The sequence below is a fragment of the Leptonychotes weddellii genome, chromosome X (assembly GCF_054177405.1).
Source record: "Leptonychotes weddellii isolate Sample4059 chromosome X, ASM5417740v2, whole genome shotgun sequence".
Classification (NCBI taxonomy): domain Eukaryota; kingdom Metazoa; phylum Chordata; class Mammalia; order Carnivora; family Phocidae; genus Leptonychotes; species Leptonychotes weddellii.
Genome location: NC_138385.1, coordinates 101240213 through 101251777, shown reverse-complemented (window position 1 = coordinate 101251777; position 11565 = coordinate 101240213). Strand labels below are relative to the sequence as shown.

Genomic DNA, 11565 nt, shown 5'->3' with positions numbered 1-11565 from the left:
CGTGTGACCAGATGTCATTCTTCTATTTATTTTCCCCCAATCTTCTAACAATGTATCGTTACCTTGTGGGCTGTGCAGACCCAGGTGTAGGAACTGTGTCTGCACATCTAGAACAGATGTTCCATCAAGGCAGGGAGTTTAATCTTTCTGGGTAATTCCTCCTTCCCAGCTCTTGGCTCCGTATGCCTGGCCGGGTCAGATCCTGTCTCTATCTTATGTTCTGATATTTTGTTCATCATGGAGGGTGTTGTGTGTGGTTTTTTTTTTTTTTTTTTTTGCATTAATCGTGAGTTTTAAAATGTGGCATTATAATATTATTTATCTTGGGTATGGTTTTGGTGTCCCCTTAAACTCACCTCCCCTTAATGTCACGGTCCAGGTCCCATGGGAGGGGCCGTGCCCTCCTACGAAATTTTGTTATCTTCATTATGGTGGTTTTTTTTGTTTTTTGTTTTTTTCAAAAAAACAGGCAGGAATGAGTCCCTAGGTGGAAGGGTCATAGAGGAGCGGGGATTCTGGCTTACACTTTCTCCCGGGCAGGAAGATCCCAGGGAGATATTTCAGGGGGTCTGTGTACCTACACAGGTAGAAACTCTGCCGCTTGAGCATCACTAATCACTAATCACTAACTGAAATTCAGCATCTCAGACAACTATGAATATCTATAGTCCTCTCGGATGAATGACAGCAGCATTAACAGTGTCTTTAATTTGTTACCAATTTGTCACCCAGAGAAGTCTGATTTATTTTTAGAGCAGGTTACAGTTGAAGCAGATCTGGTTTATACTTACCACTATTCTGAAATGACAGAAGTTATTAGAACCACTTCTAGAGCTTACTGTTGGAAGTCTTGAAAAGGAAGCGCATGAATTACTATATGAGAATTCTAAAAAATATTTGATAACTATAATTTAACATAATTGGGTTTCTTTGTAATCCTGTGTATTATTTTATGTATTTTGGGCATTTAGAAACAATAGTCACTGAATTATGAACGAAACTCTAAGGCATAGAAATGGTTACAGACCTCCCTCCCTTGATCCTTTAACCTCTTAGGTTTGGTTTTCTCCTCTGAATATTGGAGATAAAAATCCCTGCCCTCCAGTATTATGGGGAGGATCAGATCCGATATCCTGCATACCAAATGCAAGGTGTTCTCAGTATTCAAATGATATGAACTGAATGACATTCCAAATGGGGAAAAAAAAAAGCAACAACTCACATGTATTAGTCTGCTAGAGCCGGCGTAACAAAGCACCACAGCCTGGGTGGTTTAAATAGAAATTTATTTTCTCACAATCCTGGATGCTGGAAGTTCTTTATCAAGGTGTCTGCTGGGTTGGTTTCTCCTGGGGTCTCTCTCCTTGGTGTGTAGATGGCTGTCTTCTCTCCGAGTCCTCACATGGTCTTCCCTCTGAGCGTGTCTGTGTCCTAATCAACTTTTCTTATAGGGACACCAGTCAGAGTGGATAAGGGCCCACTCTAGTGACTGCATTTAACGTATTTACCACTTTAAAAGCTGTATCTCCAAATACAGTTACATTCTTTTTTTTTTAAGATTTCATTTATTTATTCATGAGAGACAGAGAGAGAGAGAGGCAGAGGGAGAAGCAGGCTCCCAAGGAGCAGGGAGCCTGATGCGGGACTCCATCCCAGGACCCTGGGATCATGACCTGAGCCAAAGGCAGACGCTTAACCATCTGAGCCACCCAGGCGCCCTACAGTCACATTCTAAGGGACCGGGGCCTAGGGCTTCCATATATGATTTTTTGGGGGGTGGGGGCACAACTCATCCCATACCATCATATTAAAAAAAGGATTGGTGCCTACCCAGGTCAAGGGGAACCGAGGGGGCTGTCTTCACATCCATGGCAGGTGAGGGACCTCTTTGTCCTCTCTCCTCCTGTTCCCTTCTCCAAGTAAGACCTCATGGACAACCACCTGGTACCTCCAGCTCCTTTCATAGTTTGTTTCCAGTCTCTCTAAAGAAAATTGGAAGCAAATCCCCAGAACAAAGAAAGGCTTGAGGTCGATAAAGTGAAGTGGGAAAGCACACATACCCCCTCCTCTTTTCATAAGGAAGGATCGTGTGGACGCTTACTCAAAGCTAAGACATGCTCCATGAACGTCAAGGAAGGATCGTTGCCACATCCAGCACGTCAGTTCCGGAATCTCAGGGCTTTCTGAGTGGGCCACTCACGGAAACAAGTATTGGCCTATGTGTTAGGAATCTTTGAAAGTCAGATGAGCCCAGGGGCAGGGGAAGTTAGATACTGGAGTCAATGAAAACTGGACAGTAAGTCTCATGAGAAGTTTGATACCTCTTCCTACTCTTTTTTGTTTTTCAAAGAATGGACTTTTTTTTTTTTTTGAAGAACAGTTTTAGATCTAGAAAACTATTTAGCATATAGTACAGAATTCCCATAGTATCCGCCTCTCACATACAGGTTCCAGTGCTAACGTCTTTCTTTCCTAAGTGTGGTGCATTTGTTACAATTAATGAATCAATTTCGATAAAATCCAGAGTTTACATTAGCATTCACTGTTTGTGTTGTGCGGCTCTAAGTGTTTGGACAAATGTAAAATGTCCTGTATCTGCTGTAACAGTACCATTTGGAATAGTTTCATTGCCCTGAAAATTCCCAGTGCTCCATCTGTCCATCACTCGTCTCCCATCCCCAGAACCCCTGGCATCCGCCCATCTTTTTAGTTTTGCCTTTTCTAGAGTGTCAGAGTTGGAAGCATATAGCCTTTTTATTTATTTATTTATTTATTTATTTATTTATTTATTTATTTATTTGAGAGAGAGAGAGAGAAACAGCATGAGAGGGGATAGGGTCAGAGGGAGAAGCAGGCTCCCCGCTGAGCCGGGAGCCCAATGTGGGACTCGATCCCAGGACTCCGGGATCATGACCCGAGCTGAAGGCAGTCGCCCAACCAACTGAGCCACCCAGGCGCCCGCATATAGCCTTTTTAGATTAGCTTCTTTCCCTTAGTGATACGCATTTTAAAGTTCCTCCCTGTCTTTTCATGGCTTGATAGCTCATTTCTTTTTATGACTGAATAATATTCCGTTGTGTGGATGGGCCACAGTTTCTCCATTCACCTACTGAAGGGCACCTTGGCTGCTTTCTGTGTTTGGCCATTATGAGTAAAGCTGCTGTAAACACTCCCATGTGGGTTTTGTGTAGACATGTTTTCAACTTAGTTGGGTAAATACCTAGGAGCCCAGTTGCTGGGTTATAAGGTAAGACTATGTCTAGCATTTGGAAAACGCTAAACTGTCTTCCAAAGTGGCCATACCATTTTGTATTTCACGGGCAATGTATGCGAGTTCCTGTTGCTCTTCATCCTGTTAGCATTTGCTGTTATCATGGGGAGGGGGGCACTATTTTAATAGATGTGAGATGGTATTTTATTTCATTTATTTTTTAAAGTTTATTTATTTAAGTAATCTCCACACCCAGTGTGGGGCTCAAACTCACAATCCTAATATCAAGAGTCACATGCTTCTCCCACTGAGCCAGACAGGTGCCCTGGTATTTTGTTTTGTTTTGTTTTTTAAAGATTTTATTCATTTGACTGAGAGGGAGAGCACAAGTAGGCAGAGTAGCAGGCAGAGGGAGAGGGAGAAGCAGACTCCCCGCTGAGCAGGGAGCCCGATATGGGACTCGATCCCAGGACTCTGGGATCATGACCTGAGCCAAAGGCAGACGCCCAACAACTGAGCCACCCAGGCGCCCCGCTGGTATTTTGTTTTAATGTGCAATTTCCTAGTGATAAATGATGTTCAGCATCTTTTCATATGCTTATTTGCCATTTGTTTATCTCTTTGCTGAGATATTTCCAGATCTTTTGCCCATTTTTAAATTAGGTTGTTTTCTTGAGTTTTAAAAGTTCTTTGTATTATTTTAGATACAATCCTTTATCAGATATGGATTTTGCAAATATCTTCTCCAAGTCTGTGGCTTATCTTTCATTCTCTTAATGGTGTCTTTTGCAGAGCAGATGTTTTTAATTTTGATGAAGTTCAACTTAACAGTTTTTTTTTTTCTTTAATGGATCGTGCTTTGGGTGTTGTTATCTAAAAACTCACTGCTAAACCTGAGGTCATTTAGATTTTCTATGTTACCTTGTAGATGTTTTATAGTTTTTCCTTTTACATGTAGACCTATGATTCATTTTGAGTCAGTTTTTGTGAAAAGCATAAGGTCTATAGCTAGATTCTTATTTTTTGCATATGGAAGTCCAATTGTTCTAGAACCATTTGTTAAAAAGGATATTCCTTCTCCATTAAAATCCCTTTGCTCCTTTCCTCAAATTAGTTGAGTATATTTGCGTGGGCTCCTCCTGACTTTTAATTAAAATTTTGGCTACTGTTTAGGGGGAAATACTGATAGCATTTGTTGCAAGCAGACTCTTGTCAGCTCCATCCAGTCAGCAACCAAACAATTGTTTGGCATGTAGATCTTGTGTCGTGGATACCAGCGGAAATCATTGCTGCTCACACTCCCCATATTAACTTTTACTTTTTTCACGGTGCTCCTTTCCTGCTCTATTTCCTGTTTTCCTTGTTTTCTCCCACCTGACAGGACACACATTTGAGAAATCTGCAAAACACATGAGATAAAATAGTCTAATTTACCCCCTTCCTACCACCCATCTAGCATTTCAGAAAGAGGAATTTCAGTGATATCATGATAAACGTAGGCGGTCTATTTTCCTGACTGGGGTCTTACTAAGTCCCCTAGGGGTCCTAGGGTAAGCTACGTTCCTTACTTGCAAGAAGACCTTTGGGATTGTAGGGACATTACCAAAGAGACATGATGGATTCTGAGCTCATTCGCAACGTAAGTAACCGAAGACCAGCTGCAAAAATTGGTCACAGCGGTCATAGTTTGGAGTGAGGATTTCCACCACTTTCCTATACTTTAAATGATCGGCACCTGCCAAGTAATCAAAACATACAAAGAGGTCTTTTCACCAAGTTCAGCTCGGAATTTCCAAGCAGCTAACGACAGGCAGGGCCGGCAAGCCAGAGGGCCAGTTTTGCTGCGCAGCTACTCGGAAGTGTGCGGTAGCCGAGGGCCGCGTCCCCGTAAAGCCGAGAGCTGTAATGATGTCAACTTGTTATTTACTTTCCAAATCTGAATGACTGAGCAAGGCGAAAGGAGAATCAATCAACCACAATGTGACCCTACAGGCGGAAAAAACGCAGCGCTCCCACCAGCAGGCGGTGGGGGAAGGGAAGCACGTGTAACCCGGGCAAGGTTGCATCATGAGCTTGCTCGGGCTTTCAATTGCACCCTGGGTTTTTCTATTGCATGTAATACCTCAGCATCAGTCCGCACAAGCCCAGGGAACCGGGGAGCAACGAAGGGCAGGCTCAAGGGAAGGCCCCCCCCACGTCCTTTTGGTGGGCCTTGAATGGCAACTGATACATAATAAGACACTATCTATCCTGCTGATTCACAATTATGGAGACTGTGTAAGTGTGTATTTTTTATTGATGTGCTCTAATAATGGTGTAGCAACAGTCGTTTTACATCATTGACGTTTTACAGCAATATTTGGCAGAGTAATTTTTAGGTCCGCCTTTTTGATGGAGGACCAGCCCCTTAAAAACTCACCTCGGGCCCCTCCCCCCCAACAACCTGAACAACAAATGGCCCAGTGTCCCAGAAAGGAGCAAGTGAGGTTACAGTTTAAAATGCTGAGTTTACTGGGCTCTGAGCGCAAAGCTCATTATACACCAAAGGGAGGGGCAAAGTTATCTTAACATATTCAACAAAGCAGATGCTAAAGTGCTGGGTGGTGGGCGCGGTATCTGTTTAATTGAATTAAGGCCGAGAGTGGTAGGCAGGGGTCTCCAAACTGGAGGGGAGGAGGAAGCTCTGGGGACTTTGGTGCGCTAGGGCTGGGCCGAATAAGCCATTGCAACAGAAAACCCTTTGCAAAGCCTGTGGGTGGGGTGGGGTGGAGGTCGGGAGTGAGGAGGCCCGAGGTCCCAGGTACCCCCAACTCCAGAGGCCCCCTCCGCCCCCCCTCAACCAAGCTCCTGGCCTCCACTTTTGTGTGTGAGTTTGTTTCTCCCCAAGCATTTCTGGCTTTTTCCGGGAGGTGTTTTGCAAAGGTCGAGGCTCCGCCTGAGTCCCCACTTTTTTGGGAGGGGGAAGAGGCCTTTGGGGCGGCCTCTAAGCCGCCCATTTTGAGAGAGATGCACCCTCGGGCAGCTTGCAGAGGGGTGTTAAGGCAGCTGAGCAGCTTTTTTGAGGTGGGGAGGGTAACACTAGCAGTAGCTCGGGTTCCCCTCCCCCCCTGGAAACCGCGGGGGTGGTGGCCCGGGTTCCTGTCCCCTCTTGGCTGGGGGGCGAGGCAGGGTTTGGGAATAGGACTGCGTGGGGGTAGGCCCGTGTTTCCTTCATCCTCCTGGAGGCCACGGCGAAAGGGAGAGGCCCGAGTTCCCCTCACCCACGCTAGGCGTGGGGGCGAGGGGAGAGCGCGGGGTGAAGAGCTGCGTAGGGTCGCAGGTGCCCCCACCGTGGGGGTAGAGGCCGGATTGGGACGCGGGGCCTGCCCAGAGGCCGTGGGGGGTGCGGACTCTAGCCCCCCCTTCGCCGTGGGGGAGGGGCGGGCCTAGAGTCCCCTCCCCCGGCCGTGGGGGAGGGGCAGGTTTGGGACGCGGCCCCCCCCAGGGCGCAGGGGCGGGGCCGAATGGACTCGGGTTCCCCTCCCCCTGGGCATGGGGGAGGGGACGGGTTGGGGGTTGGGGCGAGCTTCCTCCCGGCTGTGGGGGGAGGGGCCGGCCCGGGCGGCGGCGGCCCCCCTGGAAGTCCTCCCGGCCGGGGCCAGCGCGCTGGCGGCCGCTCGCCCCCCCACCCCCCACCAACCCGGAGGTCACTGCCCGTGCCGGTCCCTCCCGCCGTCCCGCCCTCTCCCGCCGCCGCCGCCGCCACCACCGCCGCCGCTCCCGCCCCAGCCCCCCCCCACTCTCCGCTCTCGGGAGCGAGGAGCCGCCAGCGCCCCCGCCCCGCCGCCGCCGCAGCGCCCTCGGCCGCCATTCGGCACCCGAAACTTTCCAGCGCCCGCGCCTCTCCGGGACTCGCGGCGGCGGGGCGGGGGCGGCCCGGGGGCGGCGCGCGGCTGCTCCAGGGCGCCGGGCCCTCGTCGGCCGCGGCACGGCCCGGGCTCGGCGACGGCCGGCGGCAGGGAGGCTCGGCGCGCGGCGGCGCCGCCACAAGTTGCGCTGCTGGCGGCGAGGTGAGTGCGCGGGGCTCAGCCGGCCGGGCGCGGGGCAGGGGGCGCAAACTTCTCCGGCGGGGGTGGGGGGGTGCTGGCGGGCGGTTCGGGGCGCCCGCACGCTCCGCCCGCCGCCGGGGCTCTGGAGGGGCAGGTCCCCAACTGTCCCCGGGGCTCGGGCTGGGGTGCGGCGCGCTCCCTGCAGGCTGAACAATACCCCGAGGTGGCCGCTCCCCAAAGTGCCGGCGCGTCGGGGGCGGGCGGAGGTTGGGGGGGGGGCCTTTGTCCTGGGGAGGGGGAGGCGGCCGGTAAGTTTGGGGAAGCGCTCGGTCTGTCCCTTTTGTCTGCTGATTCTGGGGCTGGCCGGGCGAACCTGCGCCGCCGCGGGATTCCCCCCCCCGTGGGGGAGGGGCGCCCCATTCATCCCCGGGCGCCGGCCAGCCCGCCCGGGACCGGCTGGAAGCGCGGCGGCGCGCAGTAGAGTGAGTGGCGGGCGAGGCGACGCGGGCCCGGCGGCTGCTGAGTTTCCGAGACGCAGAAACTGTCAAGGAAGTCCGGAGCTCCCCGGCCCGAGCGAGGGGACCTGGCTGAGGGCGACATGCGTGTGTGTGTGTGGTGGGGGCGCACCTGGTGAGGCGGGGTCTGCAGAGTGCGGCCTGGAGAGGGTGCAGACCTGTTGCTCTTGGGCTCCTGGGGCTCGGGGGAGGGGTGCCCCCAGATCGGTGTCCTGGGCTGTGCTTCCCTGGGGGACCATCCCTACGGGGGGTGGGGGGCGGCGATGCTCGGAACGGCGTGGGGGTGCGCCTTCGCGTGTCGGTGACCGCCTGGCATATGACAATTGGGGGTCGCTAGAGGCCCGCCCGCGCTGGGGTAGGGCCTGGACTTCACGTGCGTTGCCCGAGCGCGCGGTCAGGCCTCGCCCCGGCTCGCTGCACGGCCTGGCATTCTCCGAGCCAACTGCGTTGGAAATTCCACAAAGTTCGAGTTGGAGGTGGTTTTTTTTTAATACCCCCCAAGTCGGTGATGATGTGGAGCAGAACCCCCAAAGAAACCGAAACCCACCTCCTATTGCCTCTGCAACCGTTTCTGGTTTGTACAGTCACATGTGGCTTGACCCGACTTCTGGATGTTTTTCTCTGCTGATGCGCCGCCTGAGTCCCTGGTTTAACCTGGAAGGGGAGGGGCGGAACTCCAGATGGGAGGGGGTCAAGGGAGAGCCCTGCGAAGGTCCCAAGTGGTGGCTTCCGGGTAGCAAATGACTCTTGCCGATTTTATAAAAAGTTTACAACTAGTTACTCCTAGAAAAGAGGCGATGGGGGTGGGGGGCAAGAATGTTGAGTATGGCACAATGAAGACGTTAAGATGATACTTTTTTCCCCAAAGGATCTTAGTGTTTCAAATGGGCTGCAGATTCTAGTGGAAAACCACCCAGCTGGGTAACTAATCCAGGGATAAAGGATGGAGTTCATCACTTGACCCCGCTTATTAAAATGGCCCTTAAGGGGATTCTAGTCCTTAAGTGAACGCACACCTGTGGGACAAAAATTGAGATTTTTAGGTGTTTTAGTTGGTGGTGTGCACTGCGCGGCAAGTATTACTGGATCCTCCGGGGTTGGTTTTTGTTTTTGCTTGTATACAGAGCTTAATCAGTCCGCGAGTTTTCCACACCCCCATTTCCTCACCCTTCCTGAATGTTTTAATGGGGTGAGTAGGGACGGTGCAGATGTGATGTCCTGGTTGGTCTTAATCTCACCGTCACCTGTGGGAGTTTTAGGCTCCTCATCTGGGTGATGGCATCAGGAGTTTCCCTGAATGGACTGTTAGGAGGGGTTCAGTGGTTCTAGAGCCTGCAAAGAGGTGGACAGAGCCCTTGAATCCAACTGTCTTGACACATAATGCTTGGCTAGAAACCCAGCCTTTGTCCGCATTTGGCCTGAACTAGTGAAAGGGCCCACCCTGCTGACCTTGAAGGCCTGCAGCTTTTCTGAGCGTCGTTTCTTAAATGTGTAAAAATAAAAAAGGAGAATTGAAATCATGGTACTCTGTATTGTGAGGACAGAAAGAATGTGTAAGTTTTCTGAAAACTGCAAAGCTGCCTATAAATTTTAGTTGTGCCATTGTGCAAATCAAATAATTGTCTTTACTTTTTTTTTTTTAAGATTTTATTTATTTATTTGACAGAGACACAGCAAGAGAGGGAATACAAGCAGGGGGAGTGGGAGAGGGAGAGGCAGGCTTCCCGCCTAGCAGGGAGCCCGATGATGCGGGTCTGGAGGCCGATGATGCGGGTCTCGATCCCAGCACTCTGAGATCATGATCTGAGCCGAAGGCAGATGCTTAAGGACGGAGCCACTCAGGCGCCCCCTGTTTACGTTATTTGAAAACCGTGCACTTAATGCCCTGTGCCTACCAATTATTATTTCCATTCTGCTGCAGAGAACACTGACTTGCTAGTACATAGTGGACGGAGGATTGTCTGATTCCTGAAGCCCAGCTCTTAAGCTTGATGTTCCTGTTTTCATGTCTCCCTAGCATGAGTTTTCATGTTTGGACAGCTAAAGCTCTTCATATTACATACGCATGTTGACGAATGAGAGTCTATGTTGAAATCTGTGTATAGATACAGATGTTGATGAATGAATCCACATTGAAATCTGCGTAGAGATACAGATGTAGCTCCACGGAATGAAGAGACTTTGACCGCAGTGGAGGAATTGCTCTTATAGCTTCATTGTCCACTATGGTAACCAGTGGCCACATGTGAGCACTGAGATTCAAATTAATTAAAACGCCCTAAAATTAACAATTCTGTTTTTTCAGTCCCTGGAGCCATAATTCACGTACTCAGTAGGTGCCTGTTAGTAGTGGCCACCATATGAGCAAGGCATACACAGAAAGTTCTGTTAGAGGGTGCTACTCTGTAGTTACTGCAATGAAATATTAATAAAATAAGGTAGTGTACTTTTTGTTGGGGGGGAGGGAGAAGCTATAAAAGTTTGAAATAATTCACAAGTAAACTTAAAAAAAAAAAGACCCATTTCCGCTAGTGATTGACCCAGGAAAGTGATTTCAGAGAATGGACCCTTTTTTTTTTTTTTTTTTAAAGTAGGATCCCTGCCCCATGTGGACCTTGAACTCATCATGTGGGCCTTGAACTCATGACCCTGAGATCAAGAGTCGCATGCTCTACTGACTGAGCCAGCCCTCCCCCAGTGAATGGATTCTTAACCTGCAGTTGAGAGCTATAGTTTTGTATTGGGGTGCTTTGATCAGTTTTGGATTAGAAAACTAGGACTCCAAGCCAGAGTCTGTCCCTGAGTATTTAACCTTGGGGGAGGCAGGAAGCACGTCTGCATCGATTTCCCCATGTGGAAAAAGGCATAGCCGTCAGCCAGTCTCCAAGATGCCCACCTAAGCAGATTGTGGTGAGCATCCCCTGGGCTGTTCGGGAGTCCAGGTTGTCAACCTCGGTGAGGCCCTGAGTGGGTGATTGCAGGCGTGGTTGTGTGTAATGTGTTTTAGCCCTTGCTTGCTGTGGATACCACAGGCTTTCAGCACCCCCCACCCCTTGAAGTTTAAGTCTTGAGTTCTGAGTTTCCGTCTCTGGAGGTCAGAACCTTCCCTAAGGCTCATAGGGACTCTTTCCAACAAAGTGACATTTCACAATCGTCGAAGTATTTTTTTTTTTTTTTTAATGGCTGAGTGCTGTAGCCTTTTCCTGTATGCCAGGTCCCTGAGTCAGGATGTTATTTTTATTACTTAGTTGATGTGCCCTTTTCACAGTTCTTTGTATTTTTTATAGTAGTGGCTGAGAAATTTTATTTGTAAACGAGGTTGGGGGGGTACCCAATTTCGTGTCTCTCAGAGAGGTGACCTCCCAGATCACCTTTCTGCCCTTTGTCCTCACTCTCTGTTGCTTCCTCACAGCTTTGGTGTGACCTGTCCGAGTTTGGTTGAAAGTACTTATTAAATACCAGGGATGTCCCTGATTGTCTTCCAGAGGTGGGAGAGGGGTCTCTGCCTAGGGAGGCCAGACCCAGAAAAGCCAGCTCACGGAGGTCCTCAAGAGCCAGGATTTGAGATTCTCGGTTACCTGTTGGGGTGGCGACCAGCTCAGCCAGCTTGGCTCATACCTGGGGCTGCCCCTTGCCTGCTCTCCGCTGGGGCCCACGGGGCTCTGCCAGGCCCAATGCCCAGCCTAGATGACAATCACAGATGCTCTGTGCCTGGCATGATGCTGTCTCTGCTGTGGTTTCCCGATACCTGGCATTTGCCCCCCCCCCCTTAAAAAGAAAATAATGTGCTACATCCAATAAGCTGTTAATC

At 50.2% G+C, this 11565-nt stretch overlaps 1 protein-coding gene across 4 annotated transcripts in view; it reads left to right on the top strand.

The window, feature by feature from the left end:
• Positions 1-5467: 5467 nt before the first annotated feature.
• The window catches only part of TBL1X (transducin beta like 1 X-linked), a 208543-nt gene continuing 202445 nt past the window's right edge, over positions 5468-11565 (top strand). For 2 of the 4 annotated variants that reach the window (XM_081809200.1, XM_081809202.1), the window contains exon 1: positions 7106-7260. The gene's annotated coding sequence lies outside the window, so the exon portion shown is untranslated. Of the gene's footprint in view, positions 5489-7104; positions 7261-11565 lie in introns of those variants that run through there. The other 2 variants (XM_081809201.1, XM_081809203.1) reach the window with 2 other exon arrangements.